The sequence below is a fragment of the Leptonychotes weddellii genome, chromosome X (assembly GCF_054177405.1).
Source record: "Leptonychotes weddellii isolate Sample4059 chromosome X, ASM5417740v2, whole genome shotgun sequence".
Classification (NCBI taxonomy): Eukaryota; Metazoa; Chordata; class Mammalia; order Carnivora; family Phocidae; genus Leptonychotes; species Leptonychotes weddellii.
In genome coordinates this window covers 27250020-27260486 of record NC_138385.1, presented here as the reverse complement: position 1 = coordinate 27260486, position 10467 = coordinate 27250020, and the positions used below count along the sequence as shown (strand labels likewise).

The 10467-nt window shown below is 38.7% G+C and overlaps 1 pseudogene; it reads left to right on the top strand.

Annotated features, from left to right (window-relative positions):
* The first annotated feature begins 353 nt into the window (after nt 1–353).
* Nucleotides 354–1184, top strand: LOC102740941 (large ribosomal subunit protein eL8 pseudogene; annotated as a pseudogene).
* Nucleotides 1185–10467: the final 9283 nt, after the last annotated feature.

Sequence of the window (10467 nt, the reverse complement as noted above, 5' to 3'; positions counted from 1 at the left end):
GCCTTAATTATTTGTCATAAATAAAATAAGCACATTATATATATATATATATATTTTAAGATTTTTTTATTTATTTGATAGAGAGAGACACAGCGAGAGAGGGAACACAAGCAGGGGGAGTGGGAGAGGGAGAAGCAGGCTTCCTGCGGAGCAGGGAGCCCGATGTGGGGCTCGATCCCAGGACCCTGGGATCATGACCTGAGCCGAAGGCAGACACTTAACGACTGAGCCACCCAGGCGCCCCAGCACATTATATTTTTATTTTTCCTGTGGAGATGAAATTCTTGGTAACACTTTAATGCAAATCAGGTAACATTTTAATGTGGAATATAGAAATGTTTATTCTCCTCTCTCCTCCAGCAACCCAAGATGCCGAAAGGGAAGAAGGCGAAGGGGAAGAAGGTGGCCCCGGTGCCTGCTGTTGTGAAGAAGCGGAAGGCCAAGAAGGCGGTCAATCCCCTGTCCGAGAAGAGGCCCAAGAATTTTGGCATCGGACAGGACATCCAGCCCAAAAGGGACCTCACCCGCTTTGTCAAATGGCCCCACTATGTCCGGCTGCAACGGCAAAGGGCTATTCTCTATAAATGTCTAAAAGTGCCTCCCGCAATTAACCAGTTCACCCAGGCCTTGGACCGCCAGACAGCTGCTCAACTGCTTAAGCTGGCCCACAAGAACAGACTAGAGACAAAGCAGGAAAAGAAGCAGAGATTGCTGGCCCGGGCCAAGGAGAAAGCTGCGGGCAAAGGGGATGTTCCCACTAAGAGGCCACCTGTCCTTCGAGCTGGGGTTAACACTGTCATCACCTTGGTGGAAAACAAGGAGGCTCAGCTGGTAGTGATTGCACATGATGTGGATCCCATTGAGCTGGTGGTTTTCCTGCCTGCCCTGTGTCGTAAGATGGGGGTTCCCTACTGCATTTTCAAGGGGAAGGCCAGGCTGGGGCGTCTGGTCCACAGGAAGACCCGCACCACTGTCGCCTTCACACAGGTCAACTTGGAAGACAAACGAGCTCTGGCAAAGCTGGTGGAAGCCATCAGGACCAATTACAATGACAGATATGATGAGATCCAACGCCACTGGGGAGGCAATGTCCTGGGTCGGAAGTCTGTGGCTGCATCGCCAAGCTGGAAAAGGCAAAGGCTAAAGAACTGGCCACCAAACTGGGCTAAGTGGACGCTGTTGAGTCTTCTGTACGTAAAAGTAATAAAATGTTGTCTTTCCAAAAAAAAAAAAAAAGAAATGTTTATTCTCAGTCCACTAAGAATTCCAATGAAGCATTTTGGATGGCTGTCTTATGCTGCCTACCAACATGCATGGTGAAATGGAGAACAGAAGCCGTTATTAATAATACTCTAATCAAAACCTTTTTTTGCCTTAATTTTTGTAGAGTTCATATAAACTGCTTTAGGGCCTGAATAACCCAGACATTTTCTCAATTTTTGAACTTCAGGGAGATACAGATAATGATAGATCATTAATTACACACCTAGAAACCCACCAGGTTAATGGAAAATTAATGGATCTTGCTCTTTATGTCTGCATCGAGAACAGTACATATGTTCTCTATCTTTGCTACAAACACTTCCAAAAAAAAAAACTAGGTCATCTTTAGAGCCATTTTTTGTCTTTGCTTATAGTAAGGTCTTTTTGTGCCTTTTTTTTTTTTTAATTTGTCAGTGATTCATTTTATTTACAATGAAATCCTCTTACATAAGAATTTTTTTTCCTCCAGCTGAACTGCACTGTGAGTGAAAAGTCATTAGACACAGATTTTCCATTTGTATTCTCTGAGGCAGCAAAACACTTCAGGACTCTCCCGTTTTCCTTTCTGCAACAGGAGTATTTAGGGCCATTATAAGTGTATGTGGGTGCCTCTCTGCATTTTGCCCTTCTAGCACTTGGAAAGCTTTTTCATACCTCATGCTGCTTTCAGAGCCTTACATTTGCATTTTAAAAATTCAAATGGAAGTAACCAACCCCTTGGCTATTATAGCCTGTGAATCAGAGCCAACCTGTGTAAATGACAAGGTTGTTTGAAAATGAAAGAATTAAATTGACCTGACAACATAGGCAAATGTCACTGATTATCCCATTGACTGCCATGGAGGAGCTTGGTTGTCCATACTACTGAATAAATCCTATACAAAAGAATGCAATATACAGTACTGTTACTGATTTTTTTTTTTTTTTTTGCAAATGGGGTTGGATGAGAAGAAGGAGAGGAAATTAAGAAGTTACAGTTACATGGACAATTTATGCCTTGCTTGCCAGTATGATATTACCCTATGTAAAGACAAGTAGACTTGGGAACATTAAATAAATTGAAAATATCGAGAAAGTAAAAAATGTTAAATAAAATGAAGATTCTAAAAAGTATCTGCCAGGGGCACACAATTTATTCTTTAATATGTTTATTTGTTTATGTGGGGGGATATGAACACTAAAAAGCAATGGTTTATTCTAGATCGCACACATCATCACTATTACTACTAAACACCACAGATGAAATTATTTGGTCCTTTAGACAAAGTACACATAACCATCAATCAGTGGAGAGAAAGAAGTGATCAGAAAAGAATAAACACCAAAAGGAACTCCCAGATACCTAGACGCAGAAAAGAAAGAACTTGTGCTTTTATTTATTTTTTTAAAGATTTTATTTATTTATTTGACACAGAGAGAGAAAGCTAGAGCACAAGCAAGGGGAGCGGCAGGCAGAGGGAGAGGGAGAAGCAGGCTCCCACTGAGCAGGGAGAGCCTGATGCAGGGCTCGATCCCAGGACCCTGGGATCATGACCTGAGCCGAAGGCAGATGCTTAACTGACTGAGCCACCCAGGCACCCCAAGAACTTTTGGTTTTAAAAGCAGAACGAATGAAAGCAGTACTACCAAAACAGGCAGTGAGGTTGACAAGAGGAGACAGAACAAAGACAGAGTGAATAGACAGGAGGGTAGAAACACCAGCCACCTCAACGCACACCCTGTCCTGCGCAGCCTTGTAGTAAGTCTAGGAATCCGGCACATAAAAACGAACACCAAACCAAACCGTGTTACATTACGAGCAAGGAGCTGTATGGCAAGTACAATTTTTTAAACATTGTGCAGAGGAAGAAGTACTGAACAAGAAGCCAGGAGATCTGTTATGGCTTCTTCTACAAGACTGATAGACCTCGAGTGCATTATGCTAAGTGTAGTGAGACAGAAAAAAAAACAAACAAAAATATAATATCACTTCTGCGTGTAGTCTAAAAACACAACAAGAAAACCCGAACTTCTAGAGAACAGATTGGTGCTTGGGAGGGGGGGTTGGAGGAAGGGGGTCAAAAGGTACAAATTTCCATTTATAAAAAAAGTCATGGGGATGTAACGTTCCACTGGTGATTACATTTCTGAAGTTCATAATTCTGCATTGTATATTTGAAAGTTACTGTGGGAGTAAATCTTCAAAGTTCTCACCACAAGAAAAATATTTTTCTTAAGTATTAACCACATGCAAGATATTGTTGGGAAATGTGGTAGGGACTAGAGGGTTGAATGAAATGAGTACCCGTCCTTCACTCTATTGGGAATGATTGTTGCTCTCTATGGATCTCCTGAATCTTAGAGGAAATGGATTCAGTCTTTCAGCTTAAGGATGATACTACCTGGGTAGATGCTTTTTATCGGGTTGAAGAAATGTCCTCCTATCCCTGGTTTGTTGAGAGGTTTTATCAGAAATGGATGTTATATTCTACCAACTGTTTTTTATGTACAAATTGATACGATCATACAGTTTTCTTGCTTAATCTGCTAATGCAGTGAATTACATGGATTGACTCTCAGATACTAAACTAACTTTGAATTCCTGGGATAAACTCCACCAGTTCATGATGTCTTATCATTTTTATGTACTGTTAGATTTCATTTGCAAACATTTCATTTAGAAATTTTTCATCCACATATAGGAGAGATATAGGCCTGCAGTTTACTCATAATGTGTTATTTCTGCTTTTAGAATCATGACAATGTTGGACTCCTGGAACAATGTGGAAATTCTTTCCTCTCCATAAATATTCTAGAAGGATTTCTATATACTCGATACTATTTCTTCTTCAAATATCTGGCAAAATTCCACAGGGAATCTATTTAGATCTGCTAAGGTTTGTAAATCCAAATTCAATTGTTGAAAACTAGATACATGTGTATTCGAATTATCGAGTTTACCGTACATAAGGTTTGGTAGTTTGTGTCCTTGAAAATGTGTCCATTTCATCCGAGTCATCATATTATTGACATAAAGTTACTCACAATTTCTCCATTAGCTTTTTAGTATCTATATAAAATGTAAAGATATTATGTCTCTCATTGCTAATATTTTAATTTGTATATTTTCTCTTTTTTATCCTGATAAATCTGGCTAGAACTTTATCAATCTTATTCATCTACTAAAAGAACCAGATTTTGATTTCATTGATTTTCTCTATTATTATTTTTATTCAGATCTTTATTATATGTTTTCCTCTACATTTGGGGGGGTGCAGAGAGAGACTCTTAAGCAGGCTCCACGCCCATCACTGAGCCCAATGCGGGGCTAGATCTCACAACCCTGAGATCATGACCTGAGCCAAAATTAAGAGTCAGACAATTAACCTACTGAGCCGCCCAGGCAGCCCTACATTTTTTGTTTTAATTTGTTTTGCCTTCTTGTGCTTTTCTAAGGTGGAGGTTGAGATCTTTGACCTACAATTTTTCTTCTCTTCTAGTAAGGGTGTTAAGTGCTATAAATTTCCCTCCAATTACTTTTCTTTGACATTATACCACAATTTTTTCTTATTTAAATTTTAGGTAGTTAATATACAGTGCAATATTGGTTTCTGGGATAGAATTCAGTAACTCATCACTTACATACAACACCCAGTGCTCATCATAACAAGTACCCTCCTTAATACCCATCCCCAGGGTGCCTGGGTGGCTCAGTTGTTGAACGTCTGCCTTAGGCTCAGGTCAGGATCCCAGGGTCCTGGGATCAAGCCCTGCACTGGGCTCCCTGGTCAGCGGGAGGCCTGCTTCTCCCTCTCCCACTCCCCCTGCTTGTATTCCCTCTCTCACTGGTCTCTCTCTGTCAAATAAATAAAAAAAATCTTTAAAAAAAAAAAAATCCCCCATCTAGCCCCTCCCCCACCCCTCCCTCCATCAATCATCAGTCTGTTCTCTATTCTTAAGAGTCTCCTACGGCTTGTTACCCTCTGTCCTTTTTTTCTTTTCCCCTTCCCATATGTTCATCTGTTTTCTTTCTTAAATTCCACATATGAGTGCCGGCATATGGTATTTGTCTTTCTCTGACTTATTTCACTTAGCGTAATACACTCTAGCTCCATCCATGTCATTGCAAATGGCAAGACTTCATTCTTTTTGGTGGCTGAGTAATATTCCAGTGTGTGTGTGTTTACGTACACACACACCACATCTTCTTTATCCATTCATCAGTCGATGGACATTTGGGCTCTCTCCATAGTTCAGCTATTGTTGATAATGTTGCTATAAACATTGGGGGACATGCATCCCTTCAAATATGTATTTTTGTATCCTTTGGGTAAATACCTAGTAATGCATTGCTGGATCGTAGGGTAGTTTTAACATTCTGAGGAACCTTCACACTGTTCTCCAGAGTGACCAACCAGTTTACATTCCCACTAACAATGTAAGAGGGGGTTCCCCTTTCTCTACATTCTCACCAACACCTGTTGTTTCTTGTATTGTTAAATTTAGCCATCCTTAGAGGAAAGAGGTGGTATCTCATCATGTTTTTGATTTGCATTTCCGTGACGATGAGTGATGTTGAGCATCTTTTCATGGGTCTGTTAGCCATCTGGATGTCCTTTTTGAAAAAGTATCTATTTATGTTTTCCGCCCATTTCTTAACTGGTTGTTTTTTTTGAGTGTCAAGTTTGGTAAGTTCTTTGTAGATTTTGGATACTAACCCTTATCAGATATGTCCTTTGCAAATATCTTCTCCCATTCCATAGGCTGCCTTTTATTTGTGTTGATTGTTTCCTTTGCTGTGCAGAAGCTTTTTGTCTTGATGAAGTCCCAATAGTTCATTTTTGCTTTTGTTTCCCTTGCCTCTGACTACATGTCTAGTAAGAACTTGCTAAGGCCGAGGTCAAAGAGGTTTCTGTGTTCTCCTCTAGGATTCTGATGGTTTTCTGTCTCACATTAAGACCTTTCATCCATTTTGAGTTTATTTTTATGTATGGTATAAGAAAATGGTCTAGTTTCATTCTTCTGCATGTGGCTATCCAGTTTTCCCAATTCCATTTGTTGAAGAGACTATCTTTTTTACATTGGATATTCTCATCTGCTTTGTCGAAGATTAGTTGACCATAGAATTGAGGGTCCATTTCTGGGTTCTCTATTCTGTTCCATTGATCTATGTGTCTGTTTTTGTGCCAGCTTTGTAATATAGCTTGAAATCCAGAATTGTGATACCTCCAGTTTTGTTTTTCTTTTTCAGAATTGCTTTGGCTATTCTGGATCTTTTGTGGTTCCATACAAATTTTTGGATTGTTTGTTCTAGCTCTGTGAAAAAAGCTGGTGATATTTCGTTGGGGACGGCATTAAATTATACCACAGTTTTTTAAAAATTTATCATCCAGTTCAAAATACTTCCTAATTTCCTTTTTAATTTATTCATTCATCCATGGGTTATTTAGAAGTGTGTTAGTTTCCGAGAAACTAACATATCATGGATATTCCAGAGATCTTGCTGTTACTGACTTCTACTTTCATTCCACGGTGGCCCATGAATATACTTTGAAGGACATGAATTCTTTTAAATTAGTTGAAACTACTTTTATAGCCTAGAATGTGGTCCATGTTGGTAAATGTTCCATATGCACTTGAAAAGAATGTGAATTCTGCTGTTCCTAGGTGGAATATTCTGTAAATGTCAATTAGGTAAGTTGGTTGACAGTGTGCCATTTCTTTATTGATTTTCCATTTACTTCTATTTTTTTGTAAGCTCTACACCCAACCTGGGGCTCAAATGCACAACCCTGAGATCAAGCATCGTATGTTCTACCAACTGAGCAGCCAGGTGCTGCTACTTCTTCTATTAATTACTGAGAGAGGGATACTGAAATCTCTAACCGTAACTGTGGATTTTTCTACTTCTATTTGCAGTCCTATCAGCTTGTGTTTACCCATCTTGAAGCCCTATTCTTAGGTACATAAACATTTAGGATTTGTATAGTTTTTTTTTTTTTAAGATTTATTTATTTGTTTGAAGAGAGAGTGCGTGCACATGTGTGAGCATGGGGTGGGGCAGAGGAGAAAGAATCTCAAGCAGATTCCCCACTGAGTGCGCAGCCCTATGTGGGCATAGACCCCAGAACACTGAGATCATGACCTGAGCTGAAATCAAGAGTCACACACTCACCAGACTGAGCCACCCAGGCACCCCTGGATTTTTATTGTCTCTTGATGAACTGACCCATTTTTCTTATGATATAAGCTTCCATATTCCTCACAATATTCTTGGCTCTGAAATCTACTTTGTGTATTAATATATTTACATGGCTAGTGATTAGCATGTTATATTCAAGGTAATTTTATTTTTTGCACCTTTTATGTATAACCTATTTATGTCTTTATATTTAAAATGTTCTTCTTATAGGCAGCAAATAGTTGTGTTTTTTAATCTTCTTTTTTTATATCCAATCTAACAATATCTGTATTTGGAGTGCTCAAAATATCTGCATTTAATGTGAGAATTAGGTTTAAGTCTATTATCTCGCTATTCACTATTTGTCCATTTGCTCTTTGTTCTTTTTCTAATTTTTTGTCTTCTTTTGGATTCACTGAATATTTTTTAAAGATCCCCCCTTTTTTTTTTTTTTGCCTCAGTAGACATCTCAATGTTGTTATTTTAGTGATAGATTTAGGGTTTACATCATACGTCTTTAAACTTAACAATCTGCTGTCAAGTAGTGTTACTTTGTGTGTATAGTATAAAAATTTTACAAATTACATACCTATCTCTCCCCTCTTGACCTTTGTACTATTGCTGTCATACATTTTACTTTCATATATGCTATAAACCCCACAGTATATTTTTTTTTTTTTAAGATTTTATTTATTTGACAGAGAGAGAGCAGGAGAGCACAAGTAGTGGGAGCTGCAGAGGGAGAGGGAGAAGCAGGGATTTCACCTTCATTTTTGAAAGGTATTTTTACTGGATATAGAAATATAAGATGTTTGCTTTTTTTTTTTTTTGGTACTTTCAAGGACCTTTATCTACTATCTTCTTGCTTAAATGGCTTCTGATGAAAAATCTGCTGCCATCTGTATCTTTGTTCCTCTGTACATAATGTGACTTTTCCCCTCTGCTTTCCAATGCTTTTTTTTTTTTTTCCAAGATTTTAGTTTGAAGTAATCTTTACACCAAACATGGGGCATAAACTCTCAAGAGTCACATGTTCCACCAACTGTGCCAGCCAGGCACCCCTCCAATTCTTTTAACAATGATGTAAGTAGTTGGATTCTGGTAGGTGTTGGGGTAGTTCAATAAACTTGTGCTTGGGATTCACATAGCATCTTGGATCTAAGGCTTATAGTATTCATCAAACTTGAAACACTTTTAGCTATTATTTTTTCCATTATTTTTTTCAGTATCCTTCTCTCGGCTGATTCTCCGAGCTTCAAATTAGGTGTATATTGGACATCTTGAAGTGATCTTAAAGCTCATTAATGCTGTTCTTTATTTTGTTCTCTGTTCTTCTGTTTCACTATGGATAATTAGTATTGCTCTATCTTCAAGTTCATGAATATTTCCTTCTGCAATGTCTAGTCTGCCATTAATCCCATCCAGTGTATTTTAAATCTCTGGTATGATAGTTTTCATCTCTAGAAGTTCAATGTTGTCCCATGTTTTCATCTTTTATAAGTCTATGTTTTGGAACATAAGAAATATAGCTGTAATAACTTTTAATTTCTTGCCTGCTGATTCTAATATCTGTGTTCTGGTTCAGTTTTGATGATTTCATCATTTTAAATTGAATTTTCCTATTTCCTTATATGACTGGTAAATTCTGATCTGATGTCAGGCATTGTGATTTTTGCCTTTTTGAGTGCTTGATATTTTTATCTTTGTATAAATTTTCTTGAGCACTATTCTGGGATGCAGTTAAGTTTTAAAACCGTTTGATCCTTTTGGGTCTTCATGTTAAAATTTGTCAGGTGGAATCAGAGCACTGTTCAGTCTAGGGATTATGGTTTCCGCTACTCAATTGAAATCCTCACGTTTATGCTACCGAATACCGCAACGCCTGGCTGGCTCAGTTGGTAGAGCAGGTGACTATTGTCCTTAGGTCATGAGTTTGAGCCCCATGTGGGGTTTAGTTTTCACAGAGCCTGAATGAAGGAAGGAAGGAAATGAATGAGTTAATTAATTAAGGCTACCCAATACCTTATAAATCTTGAGGTCTTCCAGCCTAGCTGATACAACCAGGCACTATTCTCAATGCGGTGAGAGTGCCGAGCACTATTAACTTTCCTCAGAGGTTTCCTTTCGCCAGCCTTGGGTCATTTCCTCAAACACAAGTGATCATCTGAATTAATCTGAATGCTCAAAGGGGGTTGTCTACACATCTCTAGAGTTCTCTCTATATGCAACTCTTTCCTCCCCCATTACTCTGCACTGTGAATTCTAGCTTTCTTCATCTCCCTGGACTCTCATTTCCATCTCAACACATAGAGCTTGGAGTTCACTGGGCTCTGCCTGGGTTGTGCCTCCTTGCAGTATGACCTGGAAAGTGTCACCAAGCAGGATCGAGGGCAGTCATAAGGGTTGCTGAAGTTGTCTTGGGGATCACTGACTTTGTTTCCTAATGTTCAGTGCCTTGAAAACCATCATTTCACTTACATTGTCCATTGTATATTTCAATGGGAGGGGCTCTATCTGGTCCCCATTTTTCAATCTTGTCCAGAAGCATAAGTGCTTGCTCCCATTTTGAAATGTTAGGAACACACTATTCCTAGGGAAATGGTACTCACTAAGAAGAGCTATGATTACTTAGTTATCATTTAAAATCTGCGGCTCTCATTGGACCCACAATCAGCGCCAGAAGAAGCCTGGGAAAACAGTAGAAGGAGGTAGCCTTCTATTGCTTGATATGGTGATAATTTATAGGTGCTGACAACATTGTCCTGCTTCTGTGCTTCGGTATGTAGGTCATTTACCCATGATATTATTCACCTGTTTGGAAGGCCCCTTTTGTTCTGGGCCTGAAACAGACCTAGTCCTCATGGAGAGACCTGATCAATGATAACCATAACAATCTGCATATGTATAGGCTTATATATTTTTATATATAGTTATGTTTATATATTTTTATTTTTTTATTATGTTATGTTAATCACCATACACTACATCATTAGTTTTTGATGTAGTGTTCCATGATTCATTGTTTGTGTATAACACCCTGTGCT